This window comes from Oryctolagus cuniculus, chromosome 10, assembly GCF_051225735.1.
Source record: "Oryctolagus cuniculus isolate XC-2025 breed Fujian yellow rabbit chromosome 10, ASM5122573v1, whole genome shotgun sequence".
NCBI lineage: Eukaryota > Metazoa > Chordata > Mammalia > Lagomorpha > Leporidae > Oryctolagus > Oryctolagus cuniculus.
In genome coordinates, this window is record NC_142876.1 from 77899364 (window position 1) to 77915525 (window position 16162).

Consider the following 16162-nt stretch of genomic DNA (forward strand, 5'->3'; position numbering starts at 1 on the left):
GGAGAGCAGAGCCAAGTTGGGAGTCCACGGACTCCCTTCTCCCCACATCTCTCTCTCTTCCTCCTCATAAGCTCCTCCTGGCCTCCCCTGGAGACCTCACTGTCTGTGCATTGGCAGGCTTGGAAAGAATCACTCTTGGATCCCTGGCACCAGCAGGCCTCTGTGAGGGTGGGAATCACTCACCCACAAACCCAGGATGACTGTCCCCTGCTTGCCCTACTGGTGTCTCCCTAGGCCCACAAGCTGCCCCAGTGAGGGTGCTGCTGCCTGGGGCCTTCCAGGAGTGCTAAGGAGAAGATGGGGGTTGGGGGCGCTTCCGCTGTATGCATTTGAAATTGATTGGCTCTTTGAAGTGACAGCCAGGGGCTTGCATTGTGGCCTAGTGGGTTAAACCACCATCTGCAGTGCCAGCATCTCATACGGGCACCAGTACAGCTGCTCCACTTCTGATCCAGCTCACTGCTAATGCACCTGAGAAAGCAGCAGAAGATGGCCCAAGTCCTTGGGCCCCTGCCAGCCACACAGGAGACCCAGATGAACCTCCTGGGTCCCGACTTCAGCCTGACCCAGCCCTGGCTGTTGCAGCCCTATGGGGAGTGAACCACCGGAGTTCCTTAGACAAGGGTTTATACCCTAGTAAAGAGTTCCTCAATAACTAATAACAATTGTGAGTACTGTTGTACAGCAGGGGTATTTGAAAAAAGTTCATTGGCTTCTACTTTTAGAAGCCTCCTCTACATTCTGTGTTACATCAAACAGCAGGCACATATATAATCATATGTGTGTGTCTGTATATATAGTTAAAATCTGTAGATTTTTGATTTTGAACTTACTTGGCTAGGAATAGTAACTCATCTCATTTACTGTTGGCTCAGCAGTCATCACACAGATTTGGAAGTTCTTGCAAAGTGGGGTGACCGACCCACAAGTTATGCTTAGATGGAATAACATTGTTATGAAAACTAGACATCACGAGCAAAGTGGATCAATATTTTGTACACATTTATGTATTTTGACTCTGTATGTGTTTTTATTTATTTATTTATTCGAAAGGGCAGAGTTACAGAGAGAAGGAGAGACAGAGAGAGAGAGAGACAGAGAAAGTCTTTCATCCACTGGGTTACTCCCCAGATGGCTGCAATGGCCGGAGCTGTGCCGATCCGAAGCCAGGAGCCAGGAGCTTCTTCCGGGTCTCCCACGTGGGTGCATGGGCCCAAGGACTTGAGTCATCTTCTACTGCTTTCCCAGGCCACAGCAGAGAGCTGGATCGGAAGAGGAGCAGCTGGGACTTGAACCGGTGCCCATATAAGATGCTGATGCTTGAGGCCAGGGCATTAACCTGCTGCGCCCATATGGCACTGCAGGTGGCGCCTTTATCTGCTATGCCACAGCGCTGGCCCCTGTATTTTTTTTTTTTTTAAGTATTTCTAACCTTCAATTGTTTGTGTACCTTTTATTTTTTTCATGGTCTCCAATATGTGTGTGTGTGTGACCTGGAAGGTGTGGTTCTGTGTGTACGTGTGTATTCTGCAGCCTTGCTGGGCTGGTGGCCAGGTACCTGTAGTAGCAAGGATAGGGGCTCTAGGTGCCACGCATCTTTTTTCCCACAGGTCGCAGTAGCAAGTTCCCTGGGTTGACTTCAGAGGTGTGAGGGCGTTTGTGCTTAGATAAGGAGGACTGTGACTCACATTTGAATCAGCAACTCTCCATACCCTTTTTTTTTTTTTTTTTGAAAGACAGAGTGACAGAGAGAGGTAGAGCCAGAGAGAGAGAGAGACAGACAGACAGACAGACAGACAGACAGGTCTTCCATCCACTGGTTCACTCCCCAAATGGCCGCAATGGCCAGAGCTGAGCCGATCCGAAGCCAGGAGCCAGGAACTTCTGAGTCTCCCACACAGGCGCAGGGATCCAAGGACTTGGACCGTCTTCTACTGCTTTCCTAAGTCATAGCAGAGAGCTGGATCGAACTGACACCCATATGAGATGCCAGCGCTGCAGGCCAGGGCTTTAACCCACTGCCCCAATTAAAACATAATTTATATCTTTTAAGTTTTTTTTTTTTTTAAATTTATTTGAAAGCAGGGAGAGAGATTTTCCATCCACTGGTTCACTCCGCAGATGCCTGCCACAGGGCTGGAATAGACTGAAGCCAGGAGCCAAGAACTCCATCCTGCTCTCCTATCTGGATGGCAGGGACTCAAGTTCTCGAGCCATCACCTGCTGTCTCCCAGGGTGTGCCTTAGCAGGAGGCTGGCTTGGAACCGGAGGCGGGACTTGGTCCTAGGCACCCTCATAATAGGATGTGGGCATCCTCAGCAGTGGCTTAACCCACTCCTGGAAAAGCTGGGGCAGCTGCAACCTGGTTGAAACCACTAAGAAACCCAGGACAGCCATGAATATTTCGCTTCGTGGCACATTAGTCAAGAAGTGAGCAAGGCAGGCTGGGGTCCTCACCTGGCCTGGAGCCCTTGGGGGATTTCTGAGTGTTCTTGCATCAGTTTACACGACAAGGAGGAGTGGTCAGGCTGTGCCCACTCTGAAGTCCAGGGAGGAGAGGAACAGATGGCAGTGAGCTTTGTCACCATGGTGGGAGCCGGCTGACTTCCTTTCACGCTAACGTTTATATCCTGGCACCCAGCAGCAGCGGGCATCCATGCCAGTGTGGGCTTGACCCAGTTCTGAGTGCCACCAAGCTGCAGAGACTCCTGTCCACGGGTCCCAGCTGGGCTGTGACTGTGCAGGGAACCCAGCAGGCGGTTGGGGGAGGGGCCAAGAGGGACTGACCCTGCAAGAACAGCTGTGGCTATGGGCAGTGCTCCCCGGAGCTGTGTGTTTGCTCCTGGCTGGGCTTCCCCACTGGCTGCTGCCTTGCAACTGAGCCAGCTGCAGCCTCCCGGGAGTTACAGGGGCCGAGGTGGATTTGAACTCAAAGCAGCCATACTCCAGGCCCGTGCTGATTTCTGCTGCATCCTGCTCCCTCTCTGAATCCCTAGGAATGTGCACACTCCGCAGAGGCTCATGGGGGAATTTCTGACATGCCTCAAAACCAGATTCCTCCGTCTTCCCCTGAAGCTGAGAAGAGAGAGGGCGTGGGTGAGTAGGTGGAGGCCTCGGGGACTCTGTCCAAGAAGTTTGTGGGACTAAGGGACAAGTTTATGTTGGTGCAAAAGACATTGAGACCATGCTCATTGTCTGCAAACTTTCTGAAGACTCCTAGGAGTGCGCAGATGCCCAGCACGGGAGGGGGAGGAGGGGCGAGATGCAGACCACGTGGTGACCTGCCTGTCGGTGCCCTGATGGTGGGCTTCGTCAGACTGGGGGAGAGCCCCACAACTGCCCTGGGAGCCCAGAGGGGTGCCTGCTAAAAAGCTGCACAATGATATTCTCTTGGTGGGATTTCCTAGAAATGGACCTGGAAACAAATATTGGCATGCAGGAGTTTTCGTCTGGGACGTGACCTTAGCAAAGCATCCAGGGTGTGTTGTGGTTGTGGACAGAGGGAGCACAGAGCCACCGTGGAGCCCTAGGGAACAGCATTGAGCCTTGGGGAACAGCAGGGAATGGCTCCCTGCACCATCGCAGCATCCCCAGTCTTCCACAAGCTGCTTCTGGGGGTTTCTCCTGCCTGCCCTGCGTGCAAGCTGAGCTCTGTAGCCCGAAGAATGCCTTCCTCAGGGTCAAGGCTGTCCCTAAGGACAGAGGGAGGGGACGGAGTGCAGACGCAACAGCACCCAGCCCAGGCACCCCCAAGGGGAGCCTGACAGCATTGCAAGCACTCCTGGCTCGAAGCAGTTGTCCTCATCCTCCCTCCACTGCCCTGGGCATCCACCTGTGGTGTTGCACTCCCACAGGCTGGCTCAGGGTAGCAAGGTCAGCAGAATGGAACGACCCCCTGCTGCTCAAACAGGGGGTGGGGGTGGGGGTGGGCGGCGCAGCTGCTTCCTGTGGCTTCTCTTCATTGGCTGCTTCTTCCTCTTCCTCCCCTCCAACGCAGGAAGCCAATAAAGAAATCCCGGTTTCCCGGCTTCCCGGCTCTCTGGTTTTGTCCCCTGTGCGCCTCTTGGAGGACTGCCTGGCTGGCACGGGAGGGGGCCGCCGCGGGCTTGGCGCCAGGTGCGTGTGGGGGAGGGGGTTGGAGGCGCGGCCCAGGAGTGCGCTTTTCCTTGCGCTGCGACTTCTTGCCTGAAGCCTCCCTTGGCATCGCTCCAGCAAAAAGAAATTCCTGCCACGGCCGAATCCCCAAACCCCCGGGCTCGCAGCCCCCGGCCGCGCACGGCCCCTCGGGGACACCGGGTTCTGCGGGAGGAAGCGGAGCGGGAGCTTGGCTGCGGCGTGCAGGGCTGGCCCGCTCAGAAACCTCCAACAACATCGCCCCTGTTCTCGCTCGCCGGCTACCGACGGCGCTTCCCGGCTGTTCTGCCTTCTGCTGCCTCTAACACAAACAGTTCCTTAAGGAGGTGGCTCAGGGGCCACGGGGCGGGGGTGGGGTGGCCGCTGCAGTCCCGGGTTATTAGAGGAGGAGGCGTAGACCCCGGGCTGTCTTCTCCTTCTCAGCCACAGCCCCGGTGAGCTGGGTCTCTTGAGTGTGCCCGGGGTGAGCGCCCTGCCCCCGAATTCTTCTCACAAGTCCCAGAGCGAGCAGGTGAGACCTCCATGCTTTGCCCATTGGCCTGTGAGGCTGCCAGGCCCAGAGGTCATGGACACAGACTTCCATAGTACACCCAAGGTGGGCAGTTGGCTGCCGGTTAAGACCCCTGTTAAGGGGCGGGTGTTGCGGAGTAGCGGGTAAAGCCTCCCTCCACCTGCGATGTTGGTGTCCCATAGGGGGCGCCAGTTTCAGTCTCAGCTGCTCCGCTTCCAATCCAGCTCCCTGCTCCTGCGCCTGGGAAAGCAGTGAAAGATGGCCCAAGTACTTGGGCCCCTGTACCCGCGTGGGAGACCAGGAAGATGCTCCTGGCTCCTAGTTTGGCCATTGTGAAGTGAACCATCCATGAGATAGAAGATTCCCACCCCACACACCTCTGCCTTTCAAATAAATAAATCTAAAAACAAAACAAAACAAAACAACAACAACAACAAAAACAAACCTCTGTTAGGATTTCTGTGTCCACGTCAAAGTGCCTGGCTCAGTTCTTAATCCCAGCTTCCTGCTAAGGCAGACACTGTAGGTTGGCAAATGATGGCTCAAGTAGTTGGGGTCTTGCCACCCACACAGGAGACCTGGATGGATTTCTTGGCTCCTGGCTTGGGCCCAGCCCAGCCTTGGCAATTGTGGGCATTTGAGGGAACCAGTGGATGGAATATCTCTCTCTCCACTTATCAAATTAAAAAAAAAAATACACTTCCTGTGTGGGAGTCCCTGCTCTGAACTTCCTGGAAGTAAAAGTAAAAAGGGGATCTGAATGGGTTTTGGAGTTTCTATCAGCTGCGGAAGTGAGAAGTGACGCGAGGAGAGCGTAGCGTTGTCTGCCGCTCCAGCCAAGAAGACTTTCTCAAGAGGCCGCGTGTGGAAGGGAACCGAGACAGGCAGCGGCAAAGACTTCAGAGACCACACTTTCCAGAGCCTGGAGACTCCATTCCAGGGAGTTCCGGAAGTGGAGGGGGCGTTATTAATGTGGGAGTAGACCAGGCATGTGTAGGGGAACCAAAGTTACATTATTTTTTCTTTTTAAGATTAATTAATTTATTTGAAAGAGTTACAGAGGGGCCGGCGCTGGGGCGTAGTGGGTAAAGCCACTGCCTGCAGGGGCTGGCATCCCATATGGCCGCCGATTCAAGCCCCAGCTGCTCCACTTCTGATCCCGCTCTCTGCTATGGCCTAGGAGAGCAGTAGAAGATGGCCCAAGTCCTTGGGCCCCTGTACCCACGTGGGAGACCCGGAAGACACTCCTGGCTCCTGGCTTCAGATCGGCGCAGCTCAGGCCATTGTGGCCAATTGGGGAGTGAACCATCGGATGGAAGACCTCTCTCTCTGCCTCTCCTTCTCTCTCTCTTTCTGCCTCTCTTTCTCTCTTTCTGTAACTCTGAATTTCAGATAAATAAATAAATCTTAAAAAAAAAAAAAGAGAGTTACAGAGAAGAAGAGAGAGAGATCTTCCATCTGCTGGTTCACTTCCCAGCTGGTTGCAACAGCCAGCAATGGGTCAGGCTGAAGCCAGGAGCCAGGAGCTTCCTCCAGGTCTCCCACATGGGTGCAGGGGCTCAAGCACTTGGGCCATCTTCTGCTGCTTTCCCAGGCCATTAACAGGGAGCTGGATAGCAAATGAAACAGCTAGGACATGAACCAGCCTCCATATGAGATGCTGGCATCACCTGCTACACCACAGCGAAGGCCTCCGGCCCCCATAATGTTTCTTTCTCTTTGGTTTTCAGACACTCCGGAGGAGAGGTGGAAACCTCAGATGCGGCCTGCAGGCCTAGAGAGCTGCGTCTGAGTTGGGCCAGGGGTCGGGAACCCACCGGGAGAACCGGCTGTGGCGATGCGTCCCGGCCAGCTTGGATATCTTCAAAGGCAGCTAGCTGCTCCTGGGCTGCAGCTGAGCCATGCCTCCTGGGCCTAAGGAGCTCCGGGAGAGAGGAACTGGAAATTCCGGCTGATTAAACCGTGCATGTTGACAATGAACTGAAGACGGTGGAGAAGCTTTCGGAGAGCCAAGCAAAATGTGTGTGAGAGGTGAGCGCGGCCCACAGCCCTGGGCCTGCAGCCGCTGGTTTGGCATCGAAGTGACCTGGAGTGCAGCCAGTGCAGCCAGGCTGCCGGCCAAGCTGGGCACGAGAGCCCTAGAGCAGAGGTTCTGTGTCCTGCAGAGCCAAGGGGGCCACAGCCCTCCATTCCCCACTCCCCTTCCCTCTTGGGGAGGCTCTGGTTAGGAAAACGCAGCGCCGAAGCTGCCAGGGAGTCAAGGTCGCAGCCAGGTAGCCCAACCTGCAGCGGCCAAGGATGCAAAGGAGTGCCCTCGCCAGGGCATTGAGACTACAAGAGCTTGGGGGGGGGGGAGGGAGCTGTGACTCCAGACAAAGGAAGCTGCCCTAGTGGCTGCGTTGGGAGGCAACTTGTCACTTGTCACCGGAGGACAGAGTTACCAGGCAGCATGTGGGGGGCAGGGGGACAGAGGGAGGAGCCAGGCGGGATCCTGCAGGCCATGCCGCAGGCAGAACTGCTAAGGGAAACCTCTCCAAACCGAGAAATACGGTGCAGAGGAAGAATGCAGCTCTTTCAGCACCGGATTAGGGCGGTGCTGGCCAGACCCGCCCGAGGATTACTTAATTCTCCACGGGGACTGCGCCTTGGCCTGCTTCAGCTGTTCACTGCTTGGGCCTGGGGCCACCAAGTCGCACGTGAGGGTGTGTCCTGGTAAAAGTCACTGGGAGGCCCAAGGCCATGGCCCTGTGGCCCTGAAGGACTGTAGCCCGATTTGTTTCTGACTTAAACCTGCAACAAATCAACGCCTCCATCAGCCACACCCTCCCAGGCACCAGGAACCCCCAGCTGGCAGATGCTTCTCGAAGGAGCTCCACCACACTGCTGGTTCTCCCAGGAATGCGTTAAGCGAATGCTTAATGTGTGTTAATTCCCTATTAGTTTAAGAACCAGGCTTTTTTTTTTTTTTTTTTTTTTTTAATCTTCTCAACATTATTCTTTGACAGATCTCTGTCCTGCGCAAGCAGCTGCCAGGATCCCGCTTGCCTGAGACAGTGATGACGTCGGTATTCTGAGCAAATGAGACCCGGCCTCTTCATTCTCCCTTCCACTAGGGGGCGCTATCTCTTGGGGGGAAGTAATGGGTCTGGTTGGGAAGCAGTGTGCTGTTTCAGCCAAGTCCTTCAACAAGGGGCTCTCGTCCAGGCATGGTCCGTTTTGTTAGGATGCAGAGCACTGGGTGATAATTTATTGTAATGGGATCCAAACTAATGAACTCCGCTTGGAATTAAAATGTTTGGGAAATGCTCTTTTCCCTGGGTCTCCCCAGGGAGCCCCTACTCTGACAACCAGGGACCCGGTAGATTGCTCACAGATGTGTGGTTGGCAGAGTGCTTAGAAACGGGGTGAGATACCAGCCTCCATTTCTGTCAATCATTGACCAGGAATGTAAAATCACCTGTTTACCATGCCCCTGCTAAAGAGGGACTCAGAGACAGGCAGAGAGGAGCCCAGTAGGTGGAGCTTTGGGTGCCCAGAGGGAGGACAACCATGAATGGGTCTCCGTGGATCTCAATGGGGTCTTGAAGCCCAGTCCTGACCCCTAAGGCCTTGCAGACTTTATCAGGCCCCAGGATCTCTCCCTCAGCCTGCAGTTCCTCTGTGAAGATCAACTCCTTAAGTCCAGGGAGTGACCCGGCCATCACAAAGACGCCAGTGGCCCCTGTAGTTAACATCTCAACGCTAGCCTCTAGTGGAGAGCTTTTGCAGGCACTTGATCAAATAAACTAATACCCTATCTGCCCTTGGAGACAGACTGACTGGAGCCTGTATCCCTGCCCCATCAAAGGAAGGCCACATGCCCTGTGGACCCACCCAAGGCCCTGATCTCCTGCTGATCTTCTGAAATCTAAGGCTCACTGCCTGGAATCCCTCGGGAAGCCGAGAAGCCCAGTGGTAGCTGCCGCTCCTTCCTCTGCATGCGAACACCTATCTTTCTGCCACCCCGAGTTTTGGGGTTCCACCCCGAGTTTTGGGGTTCCGCAGCAACTCCTCCAGCCAACCCTGAGGATGTTCTCTAACCATCTCAGGAAAGAAAGGGGGTATTTAGTGCTCCGGGGATTATGCTAGATCCCCACCTCCTTTAATCCTCTCAGCATCTGTTAAAGGGGCCTGTTGTCACCTTGCAGCAGGTAGGAAGCGACAGGCCCCAGGTCACAGCGACCAGTGGGTAGCGGAGGTGACTTCTGAGTGTGGATGTTCAGATTCGGCCAGTGTGCCTTCCTGGGGTTCTCACACATCCTTTTTCTAAAAATGGATCTAAAGGCGGCTCAGGCAGACTTCACCGGGAGGGTGACTGCGGAGGGGGTTCTGCAGGACGGGGAGAGCTGAGCTTGCAACTCTGAGAAGCAAGTGGGGACTTTAGAGCCAAGGCGCAGAGTGGAGGGGCAATCGGTAGGTGGAAAATTCCAAGAGGAAACATCGGGGTTAGCGAGATTCTGGGGCAGCCGACCTGCAGGGATTCTAGCTGGGGGCCTGCTGGGGGCGGGGGAGGGGGAGGGGAAGGTGTCAGTCTCCACCCGGGGGAGGGCAGGGCGAGCAGCCGGATCAAATACTGCGGGAGCTCACACATCCAGACTGGGAGTTTTGGCTACTGTGTTGATTGGCAGGACTCCTGTTAACGTGGGACAAATGTCAGCCACACGCAGGAGCCCAGACTCCAGGGTCAGCTGGGAAGGGTTCAGAGGAGCGGGGCTGGAGTTTGGGCAAGGAGAGCCTTTTCCCCGTGAAGCTGGGGGGACAGCAAAGCTGGGACGCCCAGCCCAGTGTTTTCCAGTATCACATCCCCCCTATTCCCTGATAACTCTGCAGGGGGTCCCCGTGCTCCCCTCGGGGGACACTCCCCCCAGAGAGTCCTCCCTCCTGCGACGGAGGGGCCACTTTGTCTTCTGGGTAGTGAAACCTCCCTCCCTTCCTCTGGGGAAAGCACACTGGGGATGGTCCCCTGCAGTGGGGGAGGGAGAGCTGCCCAGCCTGATAATGCGAGAGTAAAACCGTGGGAGGAATTTGCCCTGCCTCACACTCAGTAAACTGTCAGGAAGGAGGAGTTGGAAGGAGAAACATGCAGGAAAAGTTGGACTCCGGTCTGAATACAGACCCGTGCTCAGCTCCCAGCTGTTTTCCTGGGTGCCCCCCTGGACTGTCAGGTGCATTCTTTCCAATAGGCGATGTAACCCCGCTTTCCCAGTCTGAATGACTGGACTCTCTCTCTCTCTCTGATCCAGTCTGGAGAGGGCTCCATCCATTCTGCCAGTTGTCCTGACTGTATTAAGCTTGCTCCCTTGCTGACTTCTGCTCTCTGCCTCACGTCTGGATTCCCTCCTGCAGGAAGTCAAGAACCGATTCCACTTATCTCTGCCAACAAAGCCTGGGAGGAGGTAGATGAACCAGCAGGGAGTCAGGTCAGCTCCCTGTTGCAATGGGAAATGGGCAAGCCCCTTTAAAAGGGTACAAGACACTTGCTTCTCCCCAGAAGCTACCTTTAGCAAGACAAAAGTGCCAATCCCAGCCTTCTGAGATTCTAGTTTTATCGCGAGAAAAAGAAGTTACAGATCTCACCCTTTGGATGGCTTTTTGTTTTATTCTGGGCAGGCCAGACAGGCTTTGTCTCCACCTCTGACTGTGCTTAAGACCCGACTTAAACAAATTTCTCCAGTCCCTCTTCCTGTCTTGGAGCCCCCTTAAACCTTGCTCGCTTGTCCGCATGGGAGAGCCGAGGTCAGGTCGTGTTTCCCCCAGAGATGCCCATGGCACCTGCATGAGCCCTGAATGCCTTTCCTGCTGCTCCCTTCCATTCCCTTCGACTTCCCTCTTAGCGCTTCTCTCTTCTCTTTACCAGGGAACCTCCAATTTGCTGCCTGATTATTTAGTGTTTGTCTCCCCTCGCGGCACGGAAACACCAAGAAGGCAAAGCCACGGCCTGTTTTTTTCCCTGGTGTATTAAGTGCTTAGAACAATGCCTGGAATGTAGTACGTGCTTAGTAAGTAGCTGTCAAGTGGATGAATGAACACGAGCAGCTACTCTATTGCCATTTATAGTTCAGTGAAAAGCACCCAGGATCACAAACCAGTACAGTTGTGTACACCCATGTGCAAGGCACGCTGCTCAGGGTTTGCACACACTCTCTCTAGTCTTCAGATTATAGCCACCTACGGAGGAGGAAACCGAGGCCCAGAGCATGTGAGGGGTCAGATGGGTTAAAGGCAGTCAGGTTGGCCCCAGTGGAAAATGAGGAAGGAGAGTCCCCCCTCCAACCCCAAGAGGGTGCAAAGTGCTTGCTTCCCCCAAAAGTGTCTTCAGCAAGTTCAGAGTGCTGAGTCCGGCTGCATCCTCTCTGCTGAGCTCTCCCTGTACAGTGGACAAGTTTCCTCTCCCACCCTCCCCCGATGGCTCTCTTATTTTCTCTGGAGCAAACCAGACAGGGCAAAAAGATTACAAATCAGGTCTTTGGATTGGTTTTGTCCCTGCCTTGTAACTCAGCTTTTCCCCAAAAAATTGTGCTTAAAAACCCCACTATTATTTCCCCCCTAAAAATCAAACAAACAAAAAAAAACACAAACAAACAAACAAACAAAAAAAACACACTATCACCAGCCCCTTCGGGTTTGGCCGATTTTGGAGCTCACATCCTGGCCGCTTCAGCAGGAGGCTCTGACTTATATAAATCTTGCTTTTCTCTCTGCCATGTCCCCATGGGAATTCTTCCATGTAAGACAAAGATCCGAGATAATCTGCCCCTCATCCCCACTGCTGCTATTTTAACAAAAAGAACAAGTTGCCCAATGGTTCGTTATTTATTTATTTATTTATTTATTTATTTATTTATTTATTTAAAAGGCAATGTTGCAGGGAGAGACAGAGACACAGACACAGAGACAGAAAGAAATCTTCCATCGCTGGTTCAGACCCCAAATGTCCACAACTGTTAGGGTTGGGCCAGGCTGCAGCCAGGAGCTCAGAGGTACTTCTGGGTCTCCCATATGGGTGCAGGGGCCTAAATGTTATGGAAAAATGGTGGCAAAAAAATTATTACCTTGGTTCTTGTCTCACATGGAAGAAGAATTTCAAAGCAGACAACAGAGAGATTTAAAAAGATTTATTAGAGTCAAAGACCTCCAGCCAGAGCAGCATGGAGAGGAAAAAACCCAGAGGACCCCATGGCACTGGGGTTTTTAAGCACAATTTCTGGGGCCAGTGCTGTAGGGTAGCAGGTAAAGCCCTGGTCTATAGCACCGGCATCCCATATGGGCACCAATTTGAGTCCTGGCTGCTCTGTTTCCCATCTAGCTCTCTGCTATGGCCTGGGAAAGCAGTAGAAGATGACCCAAGTCCTTGGGCCCCTGCACCCATGTGGGAGACCCAGAAGAAGCTCCTGGTTCCTGGCTTCAGATCGGCACAGCTCTGGCCGTTGTGGCCAACTGGGGAATGAAACAGCAGATGGAAGACCTCTCTCTTCTCTCTGCCTCTCATTTCTCAGTGTAACTCTGACTTTCAAATAAATCTAAAAAAAAAAAAGTGCAATTTCTAAGGAAAAAAACTTGACAATCAGATTGGCATTCAGTTACCAGGTGGGGACAAAACCCATCAAAAGACCTGATTTACAATTCTCCATCCTGTCTGGCCTGTCCATGATGAAACAAACAAACAAAAAAAAACCATCCAGAAGGGTGGAATAGAGGCTGGTACTGTGGCACAGTGGGTTAACGCCCTGGCCTGAAGCGCCAGCATCCCATATGGGCGCCGGTTCTAGTCCCGGCTGCTCCTCTTCCAATCCAGCTCTCTGCTGTGGCCTGGGAAGGCAGTGGAGGATGGCCCAGGTCCTTGGGCCCCTGCACCCATGTGGGAGACCTGGAGGAGGCTCCTGGCTCCTGGCTTCGAATCGGTGCAGCTCTGGCTGTTGCAGCCATCTGGGGAGTGAACCAGCGGATGGAAGACCTCTATTCTCGGTCTCTACCTTTCTGTAACTCTGTCTTTCAAATAAATAAAATAAATCTTAAAAGAAAAAAAAGAAGGTGGGGTGGATAACTTGTTTTCACAGTAAGCTCAGGAAGAAGAGCTCCCTTGCTATTCTGAAGGTAAAATTGGAGATTCAGAAGGAAGCAGGGCGGCCTGTTTGTTCTTGGGGGGAGGGAGCAAATATTTTACACCCCAAATCCCATTGGTACTCACCCGACTACCTGCTAACCCATCTGACTCCTCACAAGAGCTCTTGGGTCATCTCCTGCTGCTTTCTCAGGAGCGTTTAGCCGGTAATTTAAAATCAACTGTGGGGGGCCAGCATTGTGGTGCGGTGGGTTAAGCCCCCCACCTGCTTCTTGTGGTACCAGCGTCTAATATGGGAGCACTGGTTCAAGTCCCACTTGCTTTACTTCCTACCCAGCGCCCTGGCAACTTGCCTAGGAAAGCAGAGTACTTGGGCCCCTGCCACCCACATAGGACACCCAGAAGTAGCTGGCTTTGACCTGGCCCAGCCCCAGCCACTGGGGCCATTTGGGGAGCGAGCCAGAAGATGGAAGATCTCTCTCTCTCTCTCTCTCTCTCTCTCTGCCTCTCTCTCTGTCACTCTGCCTTTCAGAAACATAAAATGAGTCTTTTTTTTAAAAGATCATCTTTGTTGAGGACTGACTTTGTATAATTACGTGCACCTGCGTTCAATGCACGATTTTTGACAAGCAGGTGCCCTGTCTTTTGTAGAATGTTATCTAAAGCAGACTCGTGTGGCACCCACTTGTTTCTGTCTGGCTCTTCCACTTGGTACAATTATTTGAGCTCCATCTATGTTGTCATTTTCAGTCATCAGTACTGCTGAGTGTTGATGGACTACAATTTGTTCATCCCGATGCCTGTTTGCGAACATTCAGAGGATTGTGAATTTGAGCTGTGGGGATGTGGAGCTGCCACGAACCTTAGTGGACAAGTGTTGGGTGGACATGTACCCTCACTCCTCTTGCATTGGTACCCAGGAGTGTGATGACGCGGTTGCATGCGTGGCTACACAAGGAATTATTTTCCCTCTTAGGATCCGTGGCTTAGCTGTCTGTGTGGTGCCAAGAGGATTGTGGGAAGAAAGATCATTGGGTGGATCCTAGAGGTATTTCCTGTCTCACCGGGCTGTCCTTCAGCCCTGCTGAGTGGGCTGTGGTGAGGTTGAAGAAAGCCCTGCTCCGAGTGGGAGGTGGGGATGCAGGTGGGGGTGGGGCATGCCAGAAACCCAAAGTGTGTGAATTGAGATGGTTATTTCGGCTCCCCGGGCCCAGTCTCCTCAGCTGGGGACAGTGAATGCAGTAGTGTGCGTGTTGTAATGTTTAATCTATGCCTCTCCAAAAGAAAGTACAGATGCATGCAGACAAACACACACACGTGTTCATGTATGTATTCATTATCAATTTTACTGATGTAGACAATGTAAGCAATTAAAAATAATACAATATACAATACTCTTATTATAAATTCCTCAGAGCCAAGCAATTGTCACAAAATACACGTTGCCTTCCCAACTCCGCTATCAGTAGGCAACCAGCAATTGCAACTGAAAAATGAGTGCGGTTCCAGCATGAAAGTCGGTCGATATTTTTGCTTATGTTAAAGAGGAAGATGGGAACTGGCGCTGTGGTGTAGGGGTAAAGCTGCTGCCTGAAGAACTGGCATCCCATATGGGGGCCGTTTCGAGTCCTGGCTGCTCCAGTTCCAATCCAGGTCTCTGCTATGGCCTGGGAAAGCAATAGAAGATGGCCCAAGTCCTTGGGCCCCTGCACCCACGTGGGAGACCCAGCTCCTGGCTCCTGGCTTTGGATTGGCGCAACTCCAGCCGTTGTGGCCAATTATGGAGTGAACGAAGATCTCTCTCTCTCTCTCTCTCTCTGCCTCTCCTTCTCTCTCTGTGTAACTCTGACTTTCAAATAAATAAATAAATCTTAAAAAAAAAAAAAAAGAAGATGACAGGGAGACAACAGACATAACTATCATCCATTGATGGCATGAATGATTCCTTCACTCCCTTGAATAATAGTTCTGGCTTTTTTTTTTTTTTTTTTTCTAATTTGATAGGTGGACACACACACACACACGCAGTCAGAGAGAAAGACAGAGAGGGGGCAAGAGCTCCCATCTGCTGGTTCACTCCCCAGTGGCCGCCACGGTGGGAGCTGAGCCAATCTGAAGCCAGGAGCCAGGAGCTTCTTCCGGGTCTCCCACGTGGGTGCAGGGGCCCAAGGATTTGGGCCATCTTCTGGTGCTATCCCAGGCCACAGCAGAGAGGGAGATTGGAAGTGGAGCATCTGGGACTCGAAATGGCACCCATATGGGATGCTGGCGCTGCAGGCGACTATGACACAGCACTGGCCCCATTTCCAAGTTTTCAGACTAGTTCACCATTGCTCTTCACCCCAAGTTTCTCCCGTGCCAAGTGGAAAGAACACTCTTGCAACTTCTAAATTTGGAGTGACTTTAATGGAGCTTCACTTACCAGGTTTCCTGTTCTGCTCCTCCTACTCAAAGTGTGGGCCTATCCCCAGCTGCAACAGTACCTGGGAGCTTTTTGGGAGAGAGGGTGCTGGTGCACCGTCCCCCACCCCAATCTATAGAGCCCCAAACGCTGAGGCTGGGCCCAGCAGTTGGCTTAACCTGCCCGATTTGCATGCCAGCACTTGTGAGAAGCCGGGTTCTAGCTCAGGTTCTCATAGTCTCATCTCGGCCTGGCAGCTGCTTGCACAGAGTGCCCAGGGTTTTCCTGCCCCCTGAGCCAGCTTCTGCATCTCTTGATTCTGTACACCCACAGTAGCTGGCTGTTCCATGTAAAAAGATAGGTTCAGCACCCTTTTAATTATTGTCTATTTTAAAATTGGCCAAACAAACCAACCTGTGATTGTTTATAACAATACTGACAAGGTCAAGAGTGTACCTGTTGAGATCTGAACCCGGGTGCAAGACCTGGCTTTTCTACCTCCTTGCTGTGTGACCTTCACCCTTCACCGCCTCTCTGTGCCTTTGTGGCCCAGTGCTTAAGGAGGATTGAACTGTGCCAGGTCTGCCCATCACAGCTGCACCGTGTTCTGACTGGGTCATGGGCTGATGAGAGTATTTCAAAACACTTGTGCAAAATTGGAACTAAGTAAGTTTGTGCAACATTTTTTTGAAACCTGTGCACTTTTTTCAGAATACACATTGGGCATGAACTTTTTTATTTTTGAAGGATTTATTTATTTATTTGAGAGGTAGAGCTACAGACAGAGAGAGGGACAGACACAGAGAGAGGGGTCCTCCATCCACTGGTTCACTCTCACAGTGATCACAATGGCTGGAGATGGGCTGATAAGAAGCCAGGAGCCAGGGCTTCTTCCAGGTCTCCCACATGGGTGCAAGGGCCCAAGCACCTGGGCCATCCTCCACTGCTTTCCCAGGCCACCAGCAGGGAGCTGGATCGGAAGTAGTGCAGCATGGACTTGAACTGGTGCCCACAC

The 16162-nt window shown here is 52.7% G+C and overlaps 1 long non-coding RNA gene across 1 annotated transcript; it reads left to right on the plus strand.

Moving 5' to 3' along the window:
• The first annotated feature begins 2809 nt into the window (after positions 1-2809).
• On the plus strand, positions 2810-7951 carry LOC149124298 (uncharacterized). The gene is made up of 3 exons (XR_016215158.1): positions 2810-3096; positions 6376-6676; positions 7651-7951. It is a non-coding gene; the product is annotated as an uncharacterized LOC149124298 (long non-coding RNA).
• The last annotated feature ends 8211 nt before the right edge of the window (positions 7952-16162 follow it).